The following is a 26,401-nucleotide window of genomic DNA, read 5'->3' as shown; positions in this document are numbered from 1 at the left end:
TAGACTCTGAGTAGTGTTATCAATGAAAAGTTACTAAACACCCAAATTTTTGTTTTATTTATAGCCTATGTTTTCAAATTTATATGCCTAGTTCTTGATAGAGAAAGTTTTATGTTTTAGCATGATGTTGTATTGATTTCATGATTCATTTTTATTGGCTGTTCAGTAGACATATCATAGCAGCAAACACACTGCTATGATCATGCTGAATTTCTGACACTGTCAGAAAATTATCGTAGACTATCTTTGGTCGCAAGACTGTGACAACAGCCGTCTTTGAACCAACTCTCACTGTACGACATGGGACTACAATCACAACATAGGACCACAATCACAGAAATCACACTTATTAAAGAACCCAATCTTTCATGGGACAGCTGAAAATCTTTCAGTGTGTCTCGTTCTTTAGACCTTTAAGCTGCCTCAGTAGCCTTTCCAAAATCAGTTTAGGGGGGTGCCTTCATGAACAAACGCTGCCTTCAAAGTCCGATTGGTAAGGCAGTTGCTTAAGCTTTTGTACGCAGCAATTAATTATTCCCTACATTATTCCATTATTATCCACCTTTTTCTTAGCGAGCCTAGTGTGTTCAGAGAAATCAGCAAATTCCAGAAGATCTGGCAGAGGTAAGGCTGCTCTCGGTGGGTTCATGAGCGCTGAACTGCTGTTGACACACATGGAGCACACACCTCTGAAAACGTTGAAGCAAATTTTCAAATAGGCTTCATCTGTATCAACAAACCGCATATTTGAACACTAAACCACTACATTCTAGCCTAAAAAACTCTTAAAACTACATTCTGTTACACAAAAACAGTTTTATCTATAATGTTGTGTGGAATATCTCATGGATGAAAACACCTCTCAGCCAATCAGATTAGAAGGCCATAAAAAACTGTTTTATAAGCATTTTTATTCCATGGTCTGTCTAAATACTTGATTCTGATTGGCTGGCAGGTATGCTTTAAAACCGTTTAATAAACTATGTAGTTCCAAATCAGTTTAATAACATCAGTTTTATATTAATGTGCTGCTTTAATTGATGCACACACACCCCACTTGCACATAAACAAACATGGTGAGAGGGGTCAGAGATTGCAGATCATACTACAGACATGTAGTAACTTAACTGTTCTGCCCCTGTTCTGACCCTTGACTTTTATTAATAAAATAGCCTAGATACTAGATTGTTACATTATCTACCTAAACAACAATGTAAAATTGAAGTAAACATCTTCATTGTACATAGAAAGAGACACACAGACGCAGGTAATTCACACACACAACTGACATCTCTCTCTCGATAATTCATTAAAATAAATGCTATAATTCATTCACATAAATGTAGTTTTACCACACTATTTCATCTCGGTATCTGATTTGAAGCAGGCAGAATGCTAGAGCTAACAAGCCATTACTGATGAAAATAACTCTAATTTTTACCCTTCCCGGTTTAATATTGTACTGCTAACATAAACCGCTTTAGGTTGTAAATGCTGGTAAATGACCATGGAATAAGTGCAATCCAACTGCACTATTTCATCTCTGTGTCTGATTTGGACAGAATGCTACAGCTAACAAGCAGTAACTGACAAAGAACCATCATTTTACCCATTTGGTGAAATATTGCGCAGCAAAGAGTTCATTCTCGTTATGTATGGGAAAACAATTTTGCTGAAGCCTGATTTGTTCATGTTTGTTTAGCTGCACAAACCAATGGCGCTTCACCCAACCAGAAGGGGAGGGACCGACCGCTATATAAGTTGGCCCGTAGTGCCATTCATCCGATTATTCTCCTTCAGCGATGAGGATCATCTCTTCACTGACATTTCTGCAAGAAGAAGCTGTGGAAGAAGCTCCAGCTCTGCTCACCACCGTGGAATAAGCCAAGGCAGCAACGTAAGTGATCTCTGCAGGCATCTGGCATCAGGAGCAAATTTCTAATAGCAACTTCATCGCACGTTGTTGCAAATGCTGCTCGGCAGGTGTGGTTCATGCAAGAAGCTCTTGCACGATGAAGACGGACACAGCAAGTGCACCACCTGCCTTGGACACGCCCATGCAGAGGCTGCGCTCGCTGATAGCTGATGCTCTGAGTCTCTCTCGTCTATGCTCATGGGTAGCCTTGTTTCATCAAGGTGATTCCCCCTCCACCCCCCCCCCCCCAGGCCCTCCCTTATTTCTCCTCCCCTAAGAAAAAAATCAGCAGGGCAGCAGATCTTTTACAGCAGGTTCAGGTGGTTTCACGTTGGCTGGAATGGAAATGGAGGAATGGGGAGATTCCAGTGAGGAGCAATCGTCTCGCCAGCGCCCAGCCCCATTCTTGCCAGCCGTCCATGACGAGCTTACCAAGATGTGGCGCGCCCCCTATTCGGCACGACTGCAGCAGCTCTCACCACTGTTGCAGGCACTGAAGAAAGAGGGTACACTTCCCCCCTGGAGGAAGTGATGGCCGCACATCTGTGCCCACCATCTGCCCTCAGCTTAAAGGGCCATGTAGCGCATCCGTCTAAGCGCTAAAGGACCACCTCGGCCATCGGCAACAGGGCTTATACAGCAGCTGGACAGGCAGGCTCGGCGCTGCATACATTGGCGATCCTTCAAGTGTTTCAAGCCAAACTTCTCCGTAGCATTGACGAGTCTGGTCAAAAGCACCCGGAGGCTTTTAAGGAGCAGCGTAAAGCAGCAAATATGGCTCTGTGCGCTACAAAGGGCACAGCGCAGGTGATTGGAAAGACCATGGCCAATCTGGTGATGCTGGAGCGCCACCTCTGGCTAATGCTGACAGAGATCAGGGAGGCTGAGAAAATTGCCTTCCTCGACTCTCCAGTCTCTCAGTGGAAGATGGAGCCTGAGCTGAAACAGCACCCCAGGCTGGAGAAACGCTTCCCCTTCCCGAAGCATCAAGGTCCCCGCCCACAAATTGTTCTGGACCCCAAACCCCCGAAGCCTTCCTTTTTTCTAGATGAGCTTTTGTTTGAGAAAATAAAACCTCCTGCCTCCCATTACAAGGCCTGGGCAGCCATTCCGGGAATCTCAAGACGGGTTTTGGAAACAATTTGACGAGCTTAAGAGGCATTGTTAAAACCTCTGTCCCAGACAATGAAGCTATTGTTCTCCGGTAGAAGGTGCAAACACTGCTTGCAAAAGGCGCTGTGGAAATAGTGCCCCCAGCGAACAGCAGGTCAGGTTTTTTCAGACGTTATTTCCTCGTCCCAAAGAGAGACGGTGGGCTCAGACCCATTCTAGATCTGAGACTTCTGAACAGCTCGCTTATGCGCCGGTCGTTTGTTTAAAACAAATGGCATTATCGTCCCCATATCATATTTCCTTAATGTCTTGGTGTTAAACTTGGTGTCACGTGGATGGGAATATGCATGTAAATGATATGCAGATGAGGATATGCATGGTAAAAATAGACGTTAAAAGCTCCATATATGGTTATTTTTTAAGTCTGACCTGCCCTTTCTGGTGGGTTGAAGCATTGGTTTGTGCAGCTACACAAACGTGAACAAATCAGGCTTCAGCAGAATGGAAAAATCTCAGGAAACCGAGGTTACGTTAAGTAACCGAAAGCGTTTTAACTTGGCAAATGACCATGAAATAAGTGGGATAATCAATGGCTTACCACCGTTATCCCTTACATATTATTGCGTTTATGGAGCAAATATTCTGTTTATTCTTTACCGCCATAGGATAATATGTGCAAAGCGTCATGGGGACATAGGTAAAAGGTGGATAGTTGAGTGCACAAGCGAACAAATTCGGACACTGGAGAGAGCTGCGGGACACTCAGCAGTGTAATGCAAGCGCACAGTCCCTCTAGAAACACACCATGATGTAGGCTAACAGCCTCATCTGAGAGACACTAGTCCTCTTTAGTCCTTTATTATATAAGTACGTTTTAATTCCTGGATAGTTATTGAAAACACTGTAAGACTCTTACACAATGCTAGTCTGTAAGTGTGCTTGAAGGGGAACCAGCTAACATTTATTTTGGTTTTATTTGGCTCTCAGTGAAAAACACTCTTGTCAGTGAAAGTGACTGTTTAGATTTGAATTAATAGGACTGCAAATTCCTGCAAAATCCACTTACGGTGCAATTATATATATATATATATATACATATATATTGACTCGTTTCAGTAAATGTTTCAAAGCTGTGAGACTTGAGAAGAGAGGTTGAAATTTAATATGAAAACTGCAGGTGCAAGATAAGTCACTCAGGTGACTGTGTGAATTTTTATAAATAGGAAATGTTTTTCTCAGTTAGGAGCACAGAACTGATGGGCCTCAAACTTGCTTGGCCGAGCATGTCCTTGTGGCTACATGGTTCTTCACTGTCAGATCAACAGGCCATTTCAGACAGCCAGGAACCCTCTGTACTTCCTGGGAATCTGCACTTTATAAAATCAGCCTCAAAGAAGCAATTGAATTAGGTCTTAGTAGGAAACCGAATTTAAGATTGTTTTTATAAAAAAAATATAAGAAATATGATTGTATCTGTCCTTATGTAATAGGAGTGGGTCTCACTTCGTGTGCTTCATGTTTACGATACAGTAAACACCACTGAGCAATCAACGCCCTCTTGTGGTTGCTGGAGGAAGTAAGCTGATGTTGTCTTTAACCGAAGAACATTCGCGACATCTACAGTGCAGTAGTTTAAATTGCACTTTGATCTGTCTGAGAAAAAAAAGACTTCATTACTTATTAGATTTAATTATAAAATATTTATTATTAATATACAAGTATTATAAGAAATTATTTCATTTTGTTTGCTAGAGTGATAACATTGTGTTGATAACACTGGCAATGACACTTTTCATTACCGTGAATCTGCAACTAGTTTCAGCAATTATGTGCTTGGACTGAAGCCCTGAAGCAACATACCACATTCAGCAGCTATGTTTAAAATTCCTGGAACTAGAGGAGCTGCAATAACTAACAGCAGCAGTGTTAAAAAAAAATCTTCTGAATTTAAGAAGTCATTATTATACATAGAAAGGGGCCCAATCTGAGATAACTGCTCTACTGGGACATTATGGCATAATCAATGCATCCGTAAATACACTTTTATATTGTAAATAAGAATAACAAAATAATGACTGCATCATATTCAAATAAATAATTTAATACATCTGGTTTTAACTTTACTTATAAAATAATAATAATTAAAGGCATTGGCTGTGATTTCATTTTGTCCTGAATGTCAACCTGATTATTTTCATGAAATTACATGCATAGCTGCTAGTGCAAAATATTACAAAATGATGCTGACAAGACTTGTCTAAACTGGTCCAGTCCCATGTTAGTTTTCTTGCAGTAGCTTTTGTACAGAACAAATATTAAGGTTGAGTTTATACATAAAAACTAAACATAAAAACATAATTTTTTTTAACCAGTTGCTTCATATTATAATTGCATTATATTTTTGTCTTGTTCCTGTTAACCTGCACCAGAACGCCCTCGTCCTCAAAGCCTCTCCCACACGCACATGCCAGTGATTATGAATAGATTAAATGAAACAGGACAAAAGTAATCTTGACAAACTATGTATCATTATAAAGATCTAAGCCTCAAGCATCGACGACAGATCGCTGTTTTTCAATGGAAAGCTTATAAAGACTGTATTTGCTACATTTGTGTAAGCAGTACACATAAAAAAACGCTGAAATGAAATGAAATGAAAACGCTGTACATACCAGATCCGTCGTAAGTCATATACACAGCCACAGCTGTAAATCCCGGTTTAGTTAGAAAGGTAAGGGTCCACTGAACGACATCTGATGAAGCAGTTTAGTCCAACGAAGCAATAACGTTGTAATATGGATCATAATTCCTTTGTTTACATTTAATTTCTTCAGCGACAGAATTGTTTGCGTCCGTTATGGAATAACTCACGGTTGAAAACTGCGTCTTGGTAGTAAAAACACAGCACGGTTTTGCAGCGTACAGTGTCACAAACAGAGTGAGGCGATCCACCGGAAAAAAGAATGAATGAAAAATAGGCGGAAGATAGTTTATTTGAATTTGGCGCTCTCTCCTCAGAGCTGGTGACACGCTCTGGCGCACCTGTCAGCTGATGGAGGCGGAACTTACAGCGATCGCAAATTCCTTTCTTTCTTTTTATTTTAGAGAGTTTTTATATATGTGAGAGTGTGTTTTATGTTGAATGTGAATGTATCTGCATGATTACCATCTGTTTGAGTGCAAATCAGCCCAAATCAGCTCGCTATTACTGAATGGTCACGGCTATCAAAGTGAACGCATTTGAATAGAGAGAGTGGATTATTTACTTCGGCACATTTGTGTTATTACCATCTGTATAAGTGGCCATCAGCACTTATTTGCATCGTAATTCATTGTAAAATATGCATCTCTAGCAATCTCAGGATGTTCTATATTGGCAAACAATGTTAAATCTTTTTTTTATTTTTCTTATTATTCTTACTCAAATTATTCTTATTGTATTTTTCTAGTGCTCAAATAAATCATTTATATGATGTCTAAGTTTATGTCTAGTGTTTTATAATTGAAAAAAACTATGCAGTGGTATGTTTACTGACTAAATAGTTTGTAGAAGCCTTCAATACTATTGGGAAATATATTTTCTTATATTTCTTATATTTTCTTATATCAGACAGGGTTTCCTGTCTGAATGTGTAAAAAGAAGCAGCTCTGTTTATAAGAAGAAGCTCTATTGAGGTGCCACATTATACAATTTTTTCGGTTCCTAATGTGTTTTCGGGAGTCTCCTACAATATGATTACATGCATACAAGGTTTAATATCAACTAACTTTCCAGCAATTCTCAAATGATTCATTCAAAGCAGTTCAAAGATTCAGTCTTTCTAACCCCCAATTTCCACCAGATGCGTAACGGCTGCGTTACGGCGGCGGAGTCAGTAGGTTTCCATTAAAGTCAATGAGTGTATTTCCACTGAATGCGTTACAGCTGCGTTCCGACTCCGGCGATCCGCAGCCCTCCGGACCAGATACGCAGAGCTTCTATTTTTGTCGGATGCCGGAGCGCTCCGCAGCACTACAGAGCAGAGTACGCAGGACAGGAAGTCGAGTGACAAAACAGAACAGCCAGAAACAAAATAAAAGATCCGTTTAATTTTCAAAATAAAATACACCGCGCTCATATTTCCCTACACTACACCTTGAAAACGTCATAATGGGCGGAGACAGGCTTGTTGAAGTTTTAACCCCCTTGACACGATGGATGAAGAAATGAAAAGAGAAAAGAAAAGAGTTCTATCCTATACTCCTTCGGATGGAAAACTGTTCCTGGTTTGGTAGTTCTGTTTATAGAAACTACATATCGCGCGATCACACCAGAATTCGCGAGATTACATGGGGCATCGTGACGTCAGCTGTCAGTCATGACCGCAGCCGTTACGCAACAAATACGGACCTGGTGGGTATAGAGCTCCGGACGTCACGTGACCTATTCTGTTTACACCGCCATTTTGGCAGGCAAGAGGCGGTACGAGACCGAGCGTGAATGAATGACGGCAGCATGAGTTTTAAGGCAACAGAGTTCACTGCGCACTTTAATTCAAAAGATATAGAGCTGTACATAGCAAAACTTAATAGATTAAACATAACAGATCCCTATAATGCCCCCGGGGTGCTTTTCGTGTGTATTAATAAAGGAATTTATAACATTAGCTTTCCTGACCTACAGTATCCCGATGGCAACAATATAAGCTTATTTTAGGCTAGCTACATTAACATCTATTAATTTATCTGACACTTTAATCCAAAGCGATTTACAAGTAGCCCCAGTACTAACATTGAAGTTATTACGCAATGAACTTTAGTTAACAGAAACAAATACCAACGAACTTAGTGATCACTTAAATAAATCAGCCTGACAGAGAGATAAAATCTCAAGCGCTCAGTCAGTGTATTCAGCGAGTGAAAATAAATCTATGCTAAACTTAAACGTTACTATTAGCCTCTAATATACACGCTAAAGTGTAAAATCTAAGAATTTATTAGCCAATGGCTAATGGTGGACATTATTTAGTTGCCCAGAGTGAAGATTTAGTCGCATATGCGAGTGATTCACTCGTTTTGTAGAGGGTTGAAACTTAAACGTAATGACATTACAATCACCAGAAACCATATTAAACAACATGTTAGCTAGCCAAGTTACATTAGAAAGAACATACCTGATATGAAGTGGTCACTGCACAAGCGAAATCCATTGCTTGATGGCTCCCATCTCTCGGTTTTGTTGTGTTGGTTAGCACGTCTTATTGCATTGAACCATTTCAGTCGTCTACCAGGATCCTTCGGAATACGATAAAAGGATTTCCCTTTTGCTTTCCTCCGCCTGTTCTGGCATCCAGGCGCACAACAGCTGTCCACCATGTTGAAATAGTAACGTTAATTGTTTTGAATTATTATTCGACTCGACCGCTATCGATAACACAAAAGCCGTTCTGGCGCTCTCCTGTTTGCCTGCCAAAATGGCGGAGTTTAGATTGCGTGACGTCAGGCTCCGGAGCTCTATTGACATAGACATGTATAGAAAGGCTAGATAGCTTACCGGCGCTGAGAGCCAATGGGACCCGACGACGTCACACGGCGGCCATCTTAGGACAGGACCGCTCGTCCAGTTATAACATTAAAGTCTATTGTGCATGTAGTGCTGAAATAACTATATTTTGCTCAATTTTCAACCGATTTTCAAACGGCTTGGTGTGTCATAAACTTCAGGGATGCGGCTATTTAACTGCATACTTGTGAAAAATTATAGCCACGGAGTTTATTAAGAAAATAGTATATTAAGTAGACTAGACAGGTAAAGTACTAGGTATACCCATACACACACACAGTAATGATGTCAATATTTATAAGGTACATGAAACATGAAATAGTGCAATTTAGTTTATTACTAATATTTACATTATTAAATACATGTGTAAATTTATGTATAATATAAATCTGTCTCAAGTTGCCATTCTGTAAAATAAAGAGAAAAGAGATGGGTCTTTGTTTTTTTACTTAGGTCCAAAGGCACACAATTAGAAAAAAACTTACAAAAAAAACATTAAGACACAATTGTACACAAAACTCTTTCCATCAATACAATATAATCAATACAGCTCCCTCCCTCTCCTCCTCTCATTTTCCACAAGCGTAATCAGAAGTTCTGTAAACAAAAAACCAACAAAGTAATCCAAATGTAAAGATGTTTTTAAGAAACCAAACCACTTGGAAATCATGTGTAACTCAAAGCTATGTTGAAACGAAAGACTAACCCTGCCTCTCCCACCAATTTACAATTGCTTGGTGACTCACTTACGACCTCTTCACTGCTAGCCAGCAAATAAATACAACCACATCCACAATATGACATTTAGACAAAAGATTAGGTTGTCAAGAAACGTTGTTGGTCTCAGGAAACCTGTTAATAATTGAAAATGTCGACTGTGGTATCACTTTAGAGTAGAGGGCAGCCATGAAACACACAGCTACGCTGCAATGTTAAGCGTTTCTCAAAACGTGAAGCTACAATTTAAACATCGGCATCAGCACAAATCATAGCCACGTTAATAAGGTTTGTAATAAACCAAACCGTTTGTAAAACCGTCAAGAATTCAGCAAGTTACGAGCATTTTAGTTGGCGTATGTCACTCACCTTCCGTCCACAGCAGCAGGGAGCAGCAGCGCAGTCTCCTGACCTAAGATGGCCGCCAAGTGACGACACAGCTGACTCCGTCTTGAGCCATCTAGCCTTTCTATACATGTCTATGGGGGGGGGCGCTCAAGATGGCGATGTAAACGGTCGTGTTTTTATGAGCTGAGACAGAAATATAGGGTCCACGTAATTCAAGAAGATTTAAATTGTATGGTTGCTTAGAATCGCTAGGTATTCATTTGTGAAGGAACTTTAGGAGGTCTTTAACAATCTGTTTTGTTCACCTGATTGAATTGACGGACAGCGTGAAGTATGGAGGATGTAACGGCCAAAACTGTATGTTTTGCATGCATCAAGTTATATTGCGGTGTGCCCTTTAAGAGACTGATTGCTTGACTTTAAGGCGCTGTTTGGTGATGACGTAGAAGGACTACGTGACTGTGTAACGAGAACCACGACAGATAATAAGCTCTGCCGCTTGTTATTCTTCTGTCTTTGTTTATTTGTAACGCCAAGGAAGAGTTGATATCTCATGTATGAGAAGAGCGGGTTGCAGTGTACCAACCATTAAATGTGTGAGACACCAACTCCTCGCTTCATATCTCTTCATTTTAATGGACTTATACTGAGTTATCCGAGTCAAAGCGTTACAATTGGCGCCCGAACAACTGAAACTGGATCCGACATCTAAGTGGAACCTACTGCGATGAAATCCTAAAACCAGTATGGGAGTTGGCGAGACGTGAGGGTGTTCAATCGGCATAGTGGAAACTGCTGAGATTAGCTTGCTAATACTGGGTGCCATGGGTGCAAGAAACACCCGTATTTCTGCGTGAGTGGATGACGCAGTTTTTTGATGCGACGAGGACAGCGCATTAATCTGCAGCATTTGAAAGTTGTGCTTTTGGTTTTATTGGACATTTCGACATCGTTTACAAGCTGGTGGGGACGTTTTTTTACAAAATAGTTCAGTATGGAAAAAAAGGTTTATTTTTCTTTTTGAGTGATCTAATTGAAGTTTTCCCTGCCTGATTTCCAAGTTACAGACTGATCCAAGCTAACGTTACAAACTTTTATTTTATATATATATATATATAACCTTCCTGGGATATTTCAACACGGATTTTTGTGTGTGTGTGCTTTGACTTTGACTGCACAAGCGAACAGCAAAGGTTTTCTTTCAAAGACTTTTTGTGGGTTATTTTTGTGGTGCATTGGAATTGTGTTTTGAACATTTTGAGGAAAAAATACACCTGTTGGAACAGTTTTCTTGATCGTGGACTTAATTTACTTATGCTGGACTAAGTAATAGTTTTTTTTATGTATTTTTACATGGTCAAGTAATTTTACAAACATTTAATTCAATTTGAAACAACATTTTCTCTTGCTTTGGGCCTATTGTGGTACAAAAATATTGAGCTCTAGTAAAATAGACGATAACTAGCTCAGAGGGATTGTTGATGTCAGATTATTTAATTTTTTTTATTTTATTGATGGTGGGTGCATTTTGATAACAGGTTGTATTTTCTGGGTTGTATTTAGAATTTTTACAATCGCTTAATTGCTGTTTATGTTAATGCACATTTTGCTGTGATGGCTTCTCACCCAGACCTTGACACTGACTTGACTTACACATTACCAGATTCTGTCCCCAGACAAAGACCACAGTTACCAAAGCGTGTGAGCCTGGAGACTCAAGTGGACCTCCTACAAGCTGAAGTATCTGTGTTGCAACAGTGCCTTAACGATTCTCTTCAGTTACAGCAGAGGATATTAAGACGTTTTGGTCCTTCTGATGTCAACAACCCTGCGGCATCACATGTGCAGCTCCCTCCTATGGCCAGCTCTACACCACACATCCACATTCCTCCGAGCCAAATGCCATTACAAGGTACATCCACCAATAACTTTTCTCATACAAACGTGACTTTCTCACCACAACCCAATTCTTCTGATCTGAGTGCTACTAGCAGAATCCTCGCATCTGTACTGTACCAGTCAAGGCTTGAACCACCTGTGTTTGCGGGAGATGGACATGTTAACCCGGAAGATTGGCTACAATCTGTAAATGTGTACAGAACCTCCCTTGATTTAGCCGATGCTCAGATTCTTCTCGAGCTACCACGGTTTTTAGCTAAAGAGCCAAAGAAATGGTTTTCCGTCCTTGACTCACATGTTGTTACATGGGCCCAGTTCTGTGATTTCTTCAGGAAAGTCTTTCTTCCTTCCGACAGCCAGGAACAAATAATGAGAGGAATCTTGGACCGTATGCAAAGCCCTGAAGAGCCCCTGCCTACTTTTGTGGCTCACATGCTAAGTGAATTCAGAAAATTGAAAACTCCTCCACCAGAGCAAGAGCAAATCAGCCTTATTTGTAAACATGCTCTTGAAAAGTATAGAGTTGCTCTCTATGGAACTTCTGTTTCCTCTGGCATGGATCTTTTGCTTAGGGCTCACGAACTCCATGTGGTCCTGGGACCAGGTAAATGTTCTTTGCCTGCAATGCAGAATAAAGCTAAATTTGCCAAAGAAACCTACTGTTACAAGTGCTCACGCCCTGGTTTCACTTCTCGTACATGTCCAGACTGCAACTCACTTTCGGGAATGGGCCCACGACCAAGTGAGTCCCCTAATGCTCCTTTGGAACCTGCTCTTGATGCAAGTGTTACGAACGACCCTGGAAGTAACAATGCAGGGGAAGGAAATTCATTTGTAAGACACAAGGGAAACTCCAAAGGGGGGAGGATGATTCGAAGAGGCAATCCTCCCTCCAGAAGATAATTTCGCCTCAACCGTCTAATGCTGCTGTTCCAGAACATCCTGTCCTTTGCCATGTGGAAGATCCAACATCATCTTCCTTTTGGAACACTCCAAAAGAGTCAAGATTAACCTGCATGGCCAGGTGTTAGATGCTACACTAGACACCGGTGCATCGCTTTCAGCGGTACAAGCAGACATTGTTCAAAATCATGCCAAACTGAAGGTTAACATTAAACCATGGTCTGCTCCCCCAATCCAACTAGCAGATGGTGGGGCATGCCAACCCTTAGGTCTGACATGGTTGGCTTTTGGATTCATGGGACAGCGTTTTTATCACCGGTTTGCCATGGTCCCACGCTTACCCTCAACATTGGTTTTAGGGATGGATTTCATGTTGCGTGCCTCCATCACCATTCACATCCCATCCAGAACTGTTGTCATAGGCAACGATCCTTTATTAATAGAGGAGATGGAAGGTGGGGAAGTAATGGAGTCGGAAAGCAGTTTGTTATTTATGGAAGTCCCACCTTCCACTCTTCAAGGAAAGGTTGAGGAAGCATGTCTGAGTAATGCTGAGAAGGAACAACTGTCAGGGGTACTTGAAAGTTTTTCAGATCTCTTTGATGGTCGTCTGGGTCGCACATCACTAACAGAGCACTCCATTGACACGGGGAATGCCAAGCCAGTCCACCTTCCCCCTTATCGAACCTCCCCAGCAAAAAAGCGGTTGATTGAGGATCAAATAGGAAAAATGTTGAACGACGGCATCATTGAACCGGCAACAGGACCTTGGGCAGCCCCCGTTGTGATTGTTCAGAAGCCTTGTGGTGAACCACGATTTTGTGTGGACTAAACCAGCTTACGGTGAAGGACTCTTATCCATTACCAAGAGTCGATGAGTCCCTAGACTTCCTTTCTAGAGGAAAATTTTTAAGCACGATCGACCTTGCTCGGGGGTACTGGCAGGTCTCCATGGCAGAAGACTCAAGATCTAAGACTGCTTTTGTGTCACATTGTGGGCTATTTCAGTTCCGTGTGCTTCCTTTTGGTCTTTGCAATGCACCAGCGACCTTTCAAAGACTGATGAACAGTGTCTTGGCTGGTCTTATTTATAGGTGCTGTGCAGTCTACTTGGATGACATGGTGGTGGCTTCACCCACTTTCAAGCAACATCTCGATGACCTCAGGGAAGTCCTTTCACGGCTTAAGTCTGCTGGGTTGACCATTAAGCTGGTCAAATGCCAGTTTTGTCGCAGAGAGCTCACTTTCTTGGGGTACCGTGTCTGTCCAAGTGGCGTCCTGCCGGACCAGAACAAAGTGAAGGCAGTTATGGACTTTAAAACCCCTGTCAATGTGAAGCAAGTGAGGCAGTTTTTGGGCCTATCAGGCTATTACAGACGGTTCATACAGGACTACGCCCGCCACGCTGAACCACTTTTCGCGCTCACTAAAACTGATGCTCCTTTTGTATGGGACAGTGCATGCCAAGACGCCATAGACCTTCTGAAACGAAAATTAACCTCGGCACCTGTGCTAAGTTTCCCAGACTTCTCTCTACCTTTCTTTGTTCATGCCGATGCCTGCGACGCGGGATTAGGAGCTGCGCTGATGCAGAGAGATCTGCATGGCAGAGAAGTTGCTGTGGCGTATGCTAGTCGTGCCCTGCATAAATCGGAGAAACCTTATTCCACGCCCGAGAAAGAGTGTCTGGCCGTCATTTGGGCCCTTGAGCACTTTAGGCCTTACATTGAGGGTCTCCGCGTCACAGTCTTCACTGACCACAGTGGTCTCAAGTGGTTGATGTCCCGTCCCAACCCCACTGGCCGCCTCGCTTGTTGGTCTCTCCGCCTTCAGGACTTTGATTTTGATGTTGTCCACAAGCCTGGATCTCGAAACAAAGTCCCTGATGCGCTTTCAAGAAATCCTCTGGTAGATGATGTGCCACCAATGGACCTCCTCCCTGACTACGCTGTGATTGGTGGTCTTGACCTCCGTACACTGCCTTCAGTGACTCTCACGGATCGCTCTCATGTTAGACAATTGCAGCTTGATGATCCAATCACAGGTGATCTCCTCCGTAAACTAGAGTCTGCATTTCAACGGGAGAGTGAGATGGATGATTGCTCTCAGTATTCCATTCAGGACGGCCTGTTGTACTTCCATGATCCCAAACTTGCTTGCGGCATCCACCCCTTGAAATCTTTAAGGCTGTATGCTCCTGCGTCTCTTAGAAGTACTTTGCTGAGATACTACCATGATCACCCAACTGCGGGTCACCTAGGGATAACAAAAACCTTGGCCCGACTGAAACTCAGGTTTTTCTGGCCTAAAATGGCATCTGAGGTGAAGAAATATGTAACCTCTTGCATGGTTTGCCAACTAACAAAACCAAGTCAGAGAAAACCTGCCGGTCTGATGGTCCCAATTCGGCCCCAAAACCCTTGGGAGTATGTTGGGGTGGATTTCGTTGGTCCTTTGCCACGTACTGCCAGTGGGAATTCTTACATTTTGGTTTTTGTCAATTTTTTTTCAAAGTGGGTCGAGATTGTGGCAGTGAGAGAAGCTACTGCTCAAGTGGCAGCAAATAAGCTGCTAAGTGAAGTGTTTTCCCGTCACGGGGCCCCGACATACCTAATTTCAGACAGAGGTTCTCCTTTCGTGAGCGACCTTTTTGAACGGGTGCTCACTCTTCTGGGAACAGAACATCGCCTCACAACGGCATATCACCCACAGACAAATGCCACCGAGAGGGTGAACCGGACTCTCAAGACAGCAATTCGAGCATACGTGGATGATAAACATACAACTTGGGACCGATATATTCCACAAATTTGCTTTGCACTACGAACAGCACCACATGAAAGTACAGGTCAAACCCCATCCATGATGTTGTATGGGAGAGAGTTGAACACTTCATTAGACCTGGTGACTCAGCCTGTCTGGGATGGAATAGAGGAACCTGAAATTACTTATCCCGAGAGCTTGAGAATGACATTACAAGCGGCACATGACCATGCTAGGGCAGCCCTGGAAACCAGTCACAACAAAAGGAAGCAGCACTATGACAAAAGACGTCGCTCTGTTTTTTATGCTATTGGTGACCTTGTCAGAGTGAAAACCCACCCCAAATCAGATGCACTGGCTAATTTTACAGCAAAATTGGCACCCTTGTACTCTGGTCCATACCGTGTCACTCAGGTTTTGTCTGATGTGAATTACAGACTTGCAAAGCTGGACACAGGACAGGATGCGGGTGTCTACCATGTGGTCAATATGCAGCCTTTCCACACTTGGAATGCATACAGCAGCCATACACCAAGTGGTCCTCAGGATGAGTCTGAAACACCCTATGAGGGGTTGGAGGACAGGTTGCTGGTGAGACAGAGGGGTGAGGACCAACCTCAAGATGCATGCTTTTCTCTGCCTAGTGAGGCCGATATTAATTGTGATGATTCCATTGACAATTCCCATGACGCGACCAAGCTTAACATGAATAGTTGTACTCCTAATGCTGACACTGATGTTAATACATCTTCACAACATGCACATCTTCCTGACTTTGACGCTGATCTTGAAGGTCATCACTACAATCTCAGACCTAGACTGGCACCTAGAATCACATCCGGGTGGTCAGACAATAAATGGACTAACGAGTATCATACTGACAGATTGGATCTGAAGTAGTAATGTGTCTGGTAGTTTGGATTTCTCATGTGTTAAAAGTTACTAATATGCTTTACTTTCCTTGCGTGGCAATGGGAATCTAGAAAGCATTGTTCTAGTTCTTATGTTTTCATGTGTTGTGTTGAGGAAAAAGAGAAGAAAATTGTTTTACACATGGGTTGGTTACACGAGCTCTTGTTTTTTCTGTGATATGTCTTTTAAAAGCATACTGTGTAATGTGAAGCTTGTACTGACATGTATGCCAGTTTTTTCCATGTGTATGTAAAACATTTGTGTTGATGGATTTCCAAGTTTCCATGTATGGAGCTGAATTCAAATGTTGTCCTTATGTTGTGTACGGCTGAGGACAGCCTTTTTCTTTCCGGTGGGGAATCTGTAACGGCCAAAACTGTATGTTTTGCATGCATCAAGTTATATTGCGGTGTGCCCTTTAAGAGACTGATTGCTTGACTTTAAGGCGCTGTTTGGTGATGACGTGGAAGGACTACGTGACTGTGTAACGAGAACCACGACAGATAATAAGCTCTGCCGCTTGTTATTCTTCTGTCTTTGTTTATTTGTAACGCCAAGGAAGAGTTGATATCTCATGTATGAGAAGAGCGGGTTGCAGTGTACCAACCATTAAATGTGTGAGACACCAACTCCTCGCTTCATATCTCTTCATTTTAATGGACTTATACTGAGTTGTCCGAGTCAAAGCGTTACAAGGACTCAGTTGAGATGGAGACGGAATCTATATCGGCAAAAGACAAAAGGTGTATTAATGATCTACACTCTTATGCTTGCAAAGTGGTTGATGGAGGTATTTGTAATACCAATCCCAATACTCCAATTAAACGTCCACAGAAGAAAGCTAAGAATGATGGAGGGAGTGAGCTGTCTTTGACTGAGATGCAAGAGAACATCATTCGTATTCTGACGGCAAAAATTGATCAAAGAGCTGACCAAATCGACATAGCAGTCAAACAGAACACTCTACAAATTGAGGGACTTAAAAAGTCGCTGGATAACTGTTATCAAGACATTGCCGATTTAAAAAAGGAGAAAGCATGTCGAAAAACACAGTGCGCCGAATCTCAAAAGAAACTTCAAGAAATGGAGCAAAGGTTGAATGACGCGGATCGGTACAGCAGGCGATGGAATTTGCGTCTTTACGGAGTTCCGGAGAGATCTGAAGAAGATGTTAAAGCGGTTGTGAAAGAAATATGTAAAGAGATCCTTCCGGATTCTGAGCGTACTTCAGTGACAGACATCGATGTTGTCCACAGGATTGGCAAACTTTCAGAGCTGAAGAAGAATGTAACTCCGCGACCACTGATCATCAGGTTTCTTTCTCGGACGGCAAGAGACTTGGTGTGGAGAAATGCGAAAGCAAATGAATATCTGGAAAAGAAACGTCTACGTTTCAAAGAGGATCTGACCACTGCTGATAAAGAAGCACGCACCAAGTTATGGCCTCTTGTTGAAAAGGCACGCAAAGAGGGAAAGCGAGCGTATTTTGTGGGTAACAAGGCATACATAGATAAGAAAGAGGTTCGAGTTACCTAATGTTATATTAATTGAAAGATAGTCTGCTTAAGTAAAAAGCTTTCTTTTGAGTAAACAGGAAAAAAGTGTTATACTTATAATAAGATTCAAATGAAAGCAAAACTGTGTTTACAGGTTGTTATATTTTGTTTATACACACAGCAGAACGTTAAATGTAAGATATGCAACTAATAATACTCAACATGACCCTTGTCTAATAATTTAGTTTAAAAAGAGGACAAGTGATAAATGTCTATTTCAGTTTTCTCAATTAATGCCAGAGGTTTACGTAATGTTTTGAAAAGGAAATCTTTATTTTTATTTTGTAAAGGGAAGGGTGTTGAATTTTATTTTGTGCAAGAAACGCATGCCTGTGAAGAGGATGAAAAATTTTGGAGAAGCCAATGGGGAAATGACATATGGTTTTCACATTGCACCACTAAATCTGCAGGGGTTGCTATATTAAAAGGAAACTTCAAAGGTCAGGTCCTAAGCCATGAAATTGATAATTTAGGTAGAATGGTGATATTACATGTTAACGTTGATCAAACTCATTACACTCTTGTGAATTCATATGCCACCAATAATAGACAATTTAACAATGGGTTTTTTACAAATATTGAAACTAAATTGAAGCAAATTAAGAATAAATTTCCCCTGGCGAATATTATATGGGGAGGTGATTTTAATAGTGTATTTGATGAAGATTTAGATCGATGGCCATCAAGAAGCAATGAAACTCATTGTGAAATTAAGAATGTGTGTGCCCGTTTGAGTTTAGTTGACATCTGGCGTCTCAAAAATCCAGACACAAGGGTGTATACATGGAATAACAAAGATTATTCTAAACAATCACGTATTGATTTTTTCCTAATATCACATGACCTGGAGCAGTGTGTACAGTCTGTGTGTATAGAGCCGTCAGTTTTAACAGACCATAGGGGTACATCAATCTTTATTAATATACATGGCCCAGTTGACTCAAAATTCAAAAGAGGTTATTGGAAATTGAATAAAAAGTTATTAGATGATCATAATTTTAGAATAATGGCTTCAAAAATAATTGACAAACACTGGACTCAGGCTAAAATAATGAATGTTTATGGACAACAGTGCGAGATATTAAAATATGAAATTAGGAACTTAGCTATTTCAGTGGGGAAATCGATAGCTTCAAATAAAAGACAAAATGAATATAAGGTTATTAAAGAAATAATGCGATTGTCTAGTAAAGGTGATTTAAATATGCAGGAATTACTAGATTTATCATCATTACAAGAACAATTGGATAAAATGTATGAAGAAAAAGCTGAGGGTGCATTTATCAGATCAAGATATAAATGGTTGGAACAGGGAGAAAAAAACACTAAATATTTTTTTAATTTGGAAAAACGTAATGGCGAATTGACTTCTTTTAGTAAATTGTCAATTGATAATACAGTTATAGAAGATCAAAAAAAGATTTCACAGTTTGTTGCTCAGTTTTATAAAGATTTATATACTTCTAAATTAGTATCTTCTGATTTGAATAACTTTCTAAATAGTGTCAAAGATAAAGCCAAAGTTATTGATGATGATTTCAAGCTGTGTTGTGATGATGATTTAAAATTGGAGGAAGTTATAGAATGTATTGGTAACCTTAAAGATAATCGTTCTCCAGGTAATGATGGGCTTGTTAGTGAGTTTTATAAAATCTTTCGAGACAATTTAGCTCCCTTTTTACTAGCAGTGTTCAGAGAATCCATTGAAAAAGGGGAATTACCCGCCTCTTTAAGACAAGGTGTTATTACATTAATCCCAAAGTCAAACAAAAATATTCTTTATTTAGAAAATTGGAGATCCATTAGTCTATTAAATAATGATGCCAAATTATTTGCTCTAATATTTGCCAAAAGACTGAAAAAAGGATTAAAAAGTATCATAGATGAGGAACAGACAGGATTTATTCAAGGAAGACACATAAGTAATAATATTAGATTGATTCTAGATATGGTAGATTACAATGAATATATTTTAGATGATAGTTTTATTTTGTTTATTGATTTTCACAAGGCATTTGATACCATAGAACACAATTTTTTATTCAGGGCAATTGAATTTTTTGGCTTTGGTAGTTACTTTCAAAATGCTATCAAAACCTTATATAAAGGATGTAACAGTTCTGTAAAATTAGCAAGGGGGACTTCTGGCAGATTTAATATTGGTAGGGGAATTAGGCAAGGGTGTCCGATCTCCCCTTTTTTGTTTTTGTTAGCAACGCAAATAATGGCCCTTCACATTAAAAAAAGTGATTTTCAAGGAATTGCTGCATTAGGGAGAACATTTAAGTTGTGTCAGTTTGCCGATGACACGGCCTTATTTGTGAAAGATTTGAAGGAAATCATTAAAGCAGTGAACTGTATAAAAGAATTTTCAGAAGTATCAGGGTTAAGAATGAATATGAATAAGTCAGTTCTGTTTCCTCTCAACAAATGTTTTTTAAATAATTTCCATAATATTCCAATTAAAAACCAAGTAACATATCTGGGAGTAGTTATATGTAAAGATGAATATTTGCGTAATGATTTAAATTTCAGTCCAATTATTACTAAAACAAGTAAGAGGTTTAATATGTGGTTGCAAAGGGATTTGTCTATTCAGGGGCGGGTACTTCTGTCAAAAGCTGAAGGTATTTCCAGATCAGTCTATACATCCTTATCATTGGATATTCCTCCAAAAGTTACCAAGCAATTGGATAAAATGCTTATTAATTTTGTCTGGAAAAACAAGCCTCATTACCTGAGAAAAGACATTTTATGCAACTCCAAAGATCATGGGGGTCTAGAGGTGTTGAGTTATGATACGTTAAACAATGTATTTAAAATAAATTGGCTTATTCAATATTTAAAAAATAAAGACAGTATTTGGAACTCCTTTCCCAGCTATTTGTTCAAGCAATTGGGTGATCTTGAATTTTTGTTGAAGTGCAATTATTCAATTGAAAAAATACCGGTGAAGCTGGCAAAATTTCATAAACAAGCTCTTATGGCATGGACTCTGGCCTATAAACATAATTTCTCACCAAGGAGGTACTATATTTGGAACAACAAGGACATCTTATATAAAAATAAAACTTTATATTTTGATTACTGGTTTGAAAACAATATTATAGCAGTTAGCCAGCTCCTCAACAATGATGGAGTTTTATTAACATATAAAGAATTTTTGAATAAATTTAAAATACCAGTTAAACCTAAGGAATTTGCAGTTGTAATGGATGCAATCCCTCAAAAAGTTTTGTTTCTTCTTAGAAATGCATCACATGAGAAAGATTTGTATTTTGAAGAGATCAAGAGTAAAATATTTATTGGTAATACAAATATTATACAAAATAGAGTCTCAAATAATTATATTAAAAATATACTTAATAACATTGTTTATCCTCCAGCTCGCTTTTTCTGGTCTTCTGTATTTGGAGATGTTAATTGGCGTAAAGCTTGGCGAACAGTAGACAAATTTTATATTAATAATAAAGTAAAAAAGGTTTCTTTTAAAATAATGCATAGAATATATCCAGTTAAACATGTGATGGAACGCTTTAAATTAGAAATTGATTACTCTTGTGATTTTTGTAAAGGTGAAAAGGAAACAGTTTTTCATTTATTTTTTCATTGTATACATACAAAAATATTTTGGATTGATATGGAGTTTTTTATTAAGGAAATATTGGACATTTCTTTGCAGTTGAGTGGATATGATGTAATAATATACTTCAGTGATCATAGAGTTGGCAAAGATGAAGCATATCTCATACAATTGTTAATTTTAATGGGGAAGTTTCATATCCATAAAATGAAGTGGTCAGGCTCCAAACCAAACTTTTCTCATTTTCTAAATGATTTCAAGCTGTATTGTAAGATTCTATGTAATTGTACAAGTAAAAAAGCTATTCAAACTTATAATATTGTAAACAGGTATACTATTGTATAAAGTGACACCCCCCAAAAATATTGATTTATTTATGTAAATTTTTTTTTCTTTTTTTTTTATGGTTGTTATTGTCCTCTGGCATGTTTTTCATATTGTTGTTCATATTTTTTCCTTGTCATTGTAATGTTTCTTGTTGTATTGTTTTGATGTATGGCATAATAAAAAAAAAAAAAAAAAATATATATATATATATATATATACATGTCTATGGGTATTGACGGACAACGGAACACGGAGCTGTCACGCAGCGGAGCCGTTACGCATCTGGTGGAAATTGGGGGTGAACCCCTCCTTTCCGTGAACCTGCTCTGCTCTGATTGGTCAGCTGGCCTAATAATCTGTTGTGATGGGTCTACAGCCAAATCCGCAATTTTCACTTTTGTCGCGGGTTGTTTTTCATGTCAGCGGGTTGAAGCGACCCCAATGGGCTAGTTGCATATCTCCACCATCTTGGATTTCTGTTCTTGCAAGTGTGTGCGTAGATATTTCCGGTTGTGCAACCTTATAGACGTCAGTGCAGAGAACCGGAGAAGTCAAAATATTACCTTCTATATGTTTACAGGATTTATAATACCACTTCAAATGCAAATAAGATATACACTGCTATTATTACTATACTATAAATGTTAACTGAGCCAGTGCATTTGAAACTTGTGTATGTTTGGGTTCGGTGAATGAATTAAATACACTATGTTCCCTACTGTTCACGAGATGAAAGTTGAACTCATGGTTTGTATACACAGCTACATAATGTATTTTTATCTTACCAAATATGTGAATGTACAAATTACTTATTTCTCGAAAATGTTTGCATTATTATTATTTTTTTTATGAAATATTTACCTCGTGTGACGTGGGCTGCGATTTATCTTCAGAAGTATCCAATTCTCAATTGTACACATACATCAGTCTGTTTCATCGTTATTTTCACAACATATTTTATTATTTTACACAGTAAAAAATACGTAATTTTAATATCTGTTTAATCTGATAATTAATGCAAACAATATACATGGCTGCTCATAGACAGATAATGATTTATGCTGCAGATCTTTCACAAAACAAATAAACATAGATAAAAACACACATGAATGCAAACAGCGATCTTTTATTTAAGGCAAACCTACCATAATTATATTACGTTTAATTGTACAGTTAGTTATAAATTATGTTATCAAATAAAGTTAATAAAACATGCTTTATCAGAAATCTCTGTGCGTCTTGTTTGACAGTCAGAAACATTGATCTTACATAACAGTCAGAACAAAACCAGCTCTTCGAAAATGAAAAGTATTGCATATTTGAGTGGTTATGTGTTTGAAAGAAGAAATCCCTGTGGACCTGACCTGACGCTGATCTCATAATCAACAGAAGAATAAAGCAATCTCCGCATTGTATCTTGATGAATTTCCACACAGAGGTACGCAAAATGTAGGGAGGATGTTTCCCCATGTTTTTGATATACCACTATCGGCTGTTAAATTTGAATGTCATTAATTATATACATCTAGCCAAGTTTCGTATGTAAGTTTCCCTTACAGTCAATGCGAGCGTCGCAAGACCGGAAATAAGTATGCACACACTCGCGTCGCTGAAGCTCACCGGCACCATCTTGTGCAACTAGGCCACAGGAATGGGGATATTACTGGAGGAACCCCGCCAAAAAATGTTTATTTTACCCCCCAGAATTTTTTTTGCGATTGGGCTGGTTTTAGGCTAGTTTTGAGTAGCAATTAGGTGGGTTTTATTTGCGAAAACCTGGTAACGCTGATTTTGAAAGCTCTATAGAAAGTATCATCCAGAAAGATTGTGATTCAGTGGAGCAGCTGGCCCAAATAAACAGAATACTCATCCATCTTTCAACAGCAAGGGTTTTGTGAATACTTTGAACTCCCAGAGATTAGAGAAGCAGCTGTCAGAAGAATGACCTGTTTGTGGGCGGGTCAAGTTGTTCACGGCCGGCCAATGTAGAACATAGGCGTGCATTATGCAAATATATTACCCTGTGACGTAGCAGTCATGGAAGTGGGATTCGAATTACTAACGACTCATTCCAGTTGTTCAGTGTCGATTCTTTCTTTTGGGAGAAGAAATGTGCATCCCAAATCACGTACTTACGCACTATATATATATTCCAAAAAGAAAAAGTGCACTTTAAACACCTGGGTGATGCACTTAAATAACCAGAAAAAATGAAGTGTGTACTGTTGGACACTTCATGCACTCAACTGTTGCAGCTGTAATTACGTAATGAAGGGGAAGGTGCTATCAGACTCATTATAAATGACAAAATAACCTTTTATAATACATACACTACATGGTTGAGTACATAGTAGTGTATGTAAGGGATAATGTACATCCAGTCTTCAGGCTTATACAAGACCCCTCCACTTTTCATTGGGGTCCTGTCAGGGTTTATTCTCATAGACAGTAAAAGAAATGGACACAGCGACCCCATTGGATTCAACGGAGACAAGTGAAGTCAAATAGAAGCACATACTTTCTGGGGGTCGAGCGTACTGCGCAGACTCAAACTGAGCTTGATGACGTAGATGTCACGTGAGCAACCTGTCTGATAATTGTAAGTCTTCTAATCGCTGTGCCAAGAGAAATCTGAATTACCCACCGAATCTTGCAGACGTTGTTGAATAATTTTGTCCTGTGTCTTTTATGGACCCTCTATGGGCTTCTCCCTTGACTTCATGCCTCCACGTCCCCCCAATAGCCTCATAGACAGTAAAAGATTGCCTGCGAGCTTCTCCTCATGTACATATGGTAATTTCTCTACTGTGCGACAGAGAGTCGCAGGTTATGACGCAATCGTTAGCCTATTTTTACAAAAACTGCTTCTATGGGGCCACAACAAAAGATGCAAGGTAATGGGGCCTTTTATACATTTTTGTGTTTCTTTCGAAATGATAAATGGACAAATGGAGTCTTTAAACGCCTCAGATGTAAAGTTATTTGCTGTCAAAGTGACGCCAAAATGAATGGGAGTCAATAGAATGTTAACAGCAGGTGGGGGCCAACCAATATGAAACCCTACCCCCTCGTTTATTCTGCGAGAACAACCGGCTGGATGTACATTATCCCGCTTATCACTTGGCTACTTGCCACATAAGTAAATAATAAGACGCAAAATATTGATTCAAGTTGAAATATTTGAGCAAAGCTTCCATGAAGACAGCAGTTGCGAGCAAGCGGCAAATTCAAACTAAACAGACATTTAAGGGAAACGGTGCAGTCAAATCACATATTACACAACATTTCACCACAAAATAATTAAGGCACTAAAAGAATTAAGACAATTTTTTTAAAACCTAACCTTAGTTAGTTCTCTTATAATCCATTACAGCATACAAAAAAATCATAGCAAAATGGCAGCAGCTTTGTTTAAAACAAGTGCTAGTCCGCGATACCAGGATGACATAAGTAAACAATTGTACACCATTTTGAATCGAGTTAGGCAATATTGAAAATGGCATAATAGGGGCACTTTAAAATTAAATCCATGTATGGCCTTTGCGTAGGCCTGTAGCTACACAGGTAACACTAAGAAACATCATTTTAAAAATTCTTAGAAATCAATAAGCGACCTGATTCTGTCTTGTCTCCTTCATTGTAGTCTTTGGTATTCATTATTCACGACCATAAGCTTTAAATATACTATCATTATAAAAAATTTATAATTTTATTAATGTTTATTTAATCCAATCAAGTAGCCTAAATTATTTTGCTCAAACCAAAACCAAAAATTTATTTATAATCTCTGCACAGGAGAGTTGGTGTTGTTTCAAAAGGAAATATATATTGGTATTGGCAGTTGTCTAAAATAAGTTGAAATATATTGTATATTGGTAAAATTCCAATATCATGCATCCCTAGTAAAAACGTCAGAGTGGTAACTCCTACTACATTGTGTAACATTTCAAGTAGACATATTTTATGTATAGTAAAAGTAATATTTTACAATTTTATAATTTCATATGATAAAGTTGTACTTTATATATATTTGCCCTACCATTATTAAGCAGCACACCTGTAATAAACATTGATAATAATGTTTCTTGAGAACCAAATTGGCATATTAGAATGATTTTTGAAGGATTATGTGACACTATAGACTGCAGTAATGGCTGCTGAAAATTCAGCATTGTCATAAAAGGAATAAATACAATTTAAAAATATTTTAAAACAATAAACAGTTATTTATTTATTTATTTATTTATTTATTTTTATTGCACCATAACATCACCAAATATATAACATCACCAAATATATATATATATATATTGGACAAACACAAAATGCAAAGAGGTCCACAGCAATTATTTTGAAATTGTAATATTTCAAAATATGTTTTATTATTATTATTATTATTATTATTATTATTATTATTATTATTCTATTTTTTATCAAATAAATGAAGCCTTGGTGAGCATAAAAAAAATTATAATTATCGATCACAAGCTTCGAACGTAGTGTAACATTAAAATGATGAATACACATTATGTGTTTGAAGACTATAAACAAAAAATGCAAATGCATTTAGATTGCTTTGGGCAGGACAACAGAAGGACATGGCTTTAGGCAACCAAAAATGGAAACCTTAATTACAGACTACTACAACGATCCCACATCATTTGTGGTCTTGTTGCTTGCAGTTCCTTGAAAGGAAATATTTAAACTTACAGACACCAACACCCTTCACTTAAAGTGTTTATCTTTAAGACAAAAATCTTGCAAGAGAAGACAATCACAAAGTTACAGACTCTAGTTAGCAGTAGATATGCTGATAATGTCCA

At 39.0% G+C, this 26,401-nt stretch overlaps 1 protein-coding gene across 1 annotated transcript in view; it reads right to left on the bottom strand.

Moving 5' to 3' along the window:
- Positions 1–26,401, bottom strand: part of LOC132106558 (dipeptidase 2-like) — a 436,558-nt gene that overhangs the window by 373,772 nt on the left and 36,385 nt on the right. The gene's annotated exons all lie outside the window — the stretch shown is intronic.

The sequence above is a fragment of the Carassius carassius genome, chromosome 2 (genome assembly GCF_963082965.1).
Source record: "Carassius carassius chromosome 2, fCarCar2.1, whole genome shotgun sequence".
NCBI lineage: Eukaryota > Metazoa > Chordata > Actinopteri > Cypriniformes > Cyprinidae > Carassius > Carassius carassius.
This window is presented reverse-complemented; position numbering and strand designations above follow the sequence as displayed.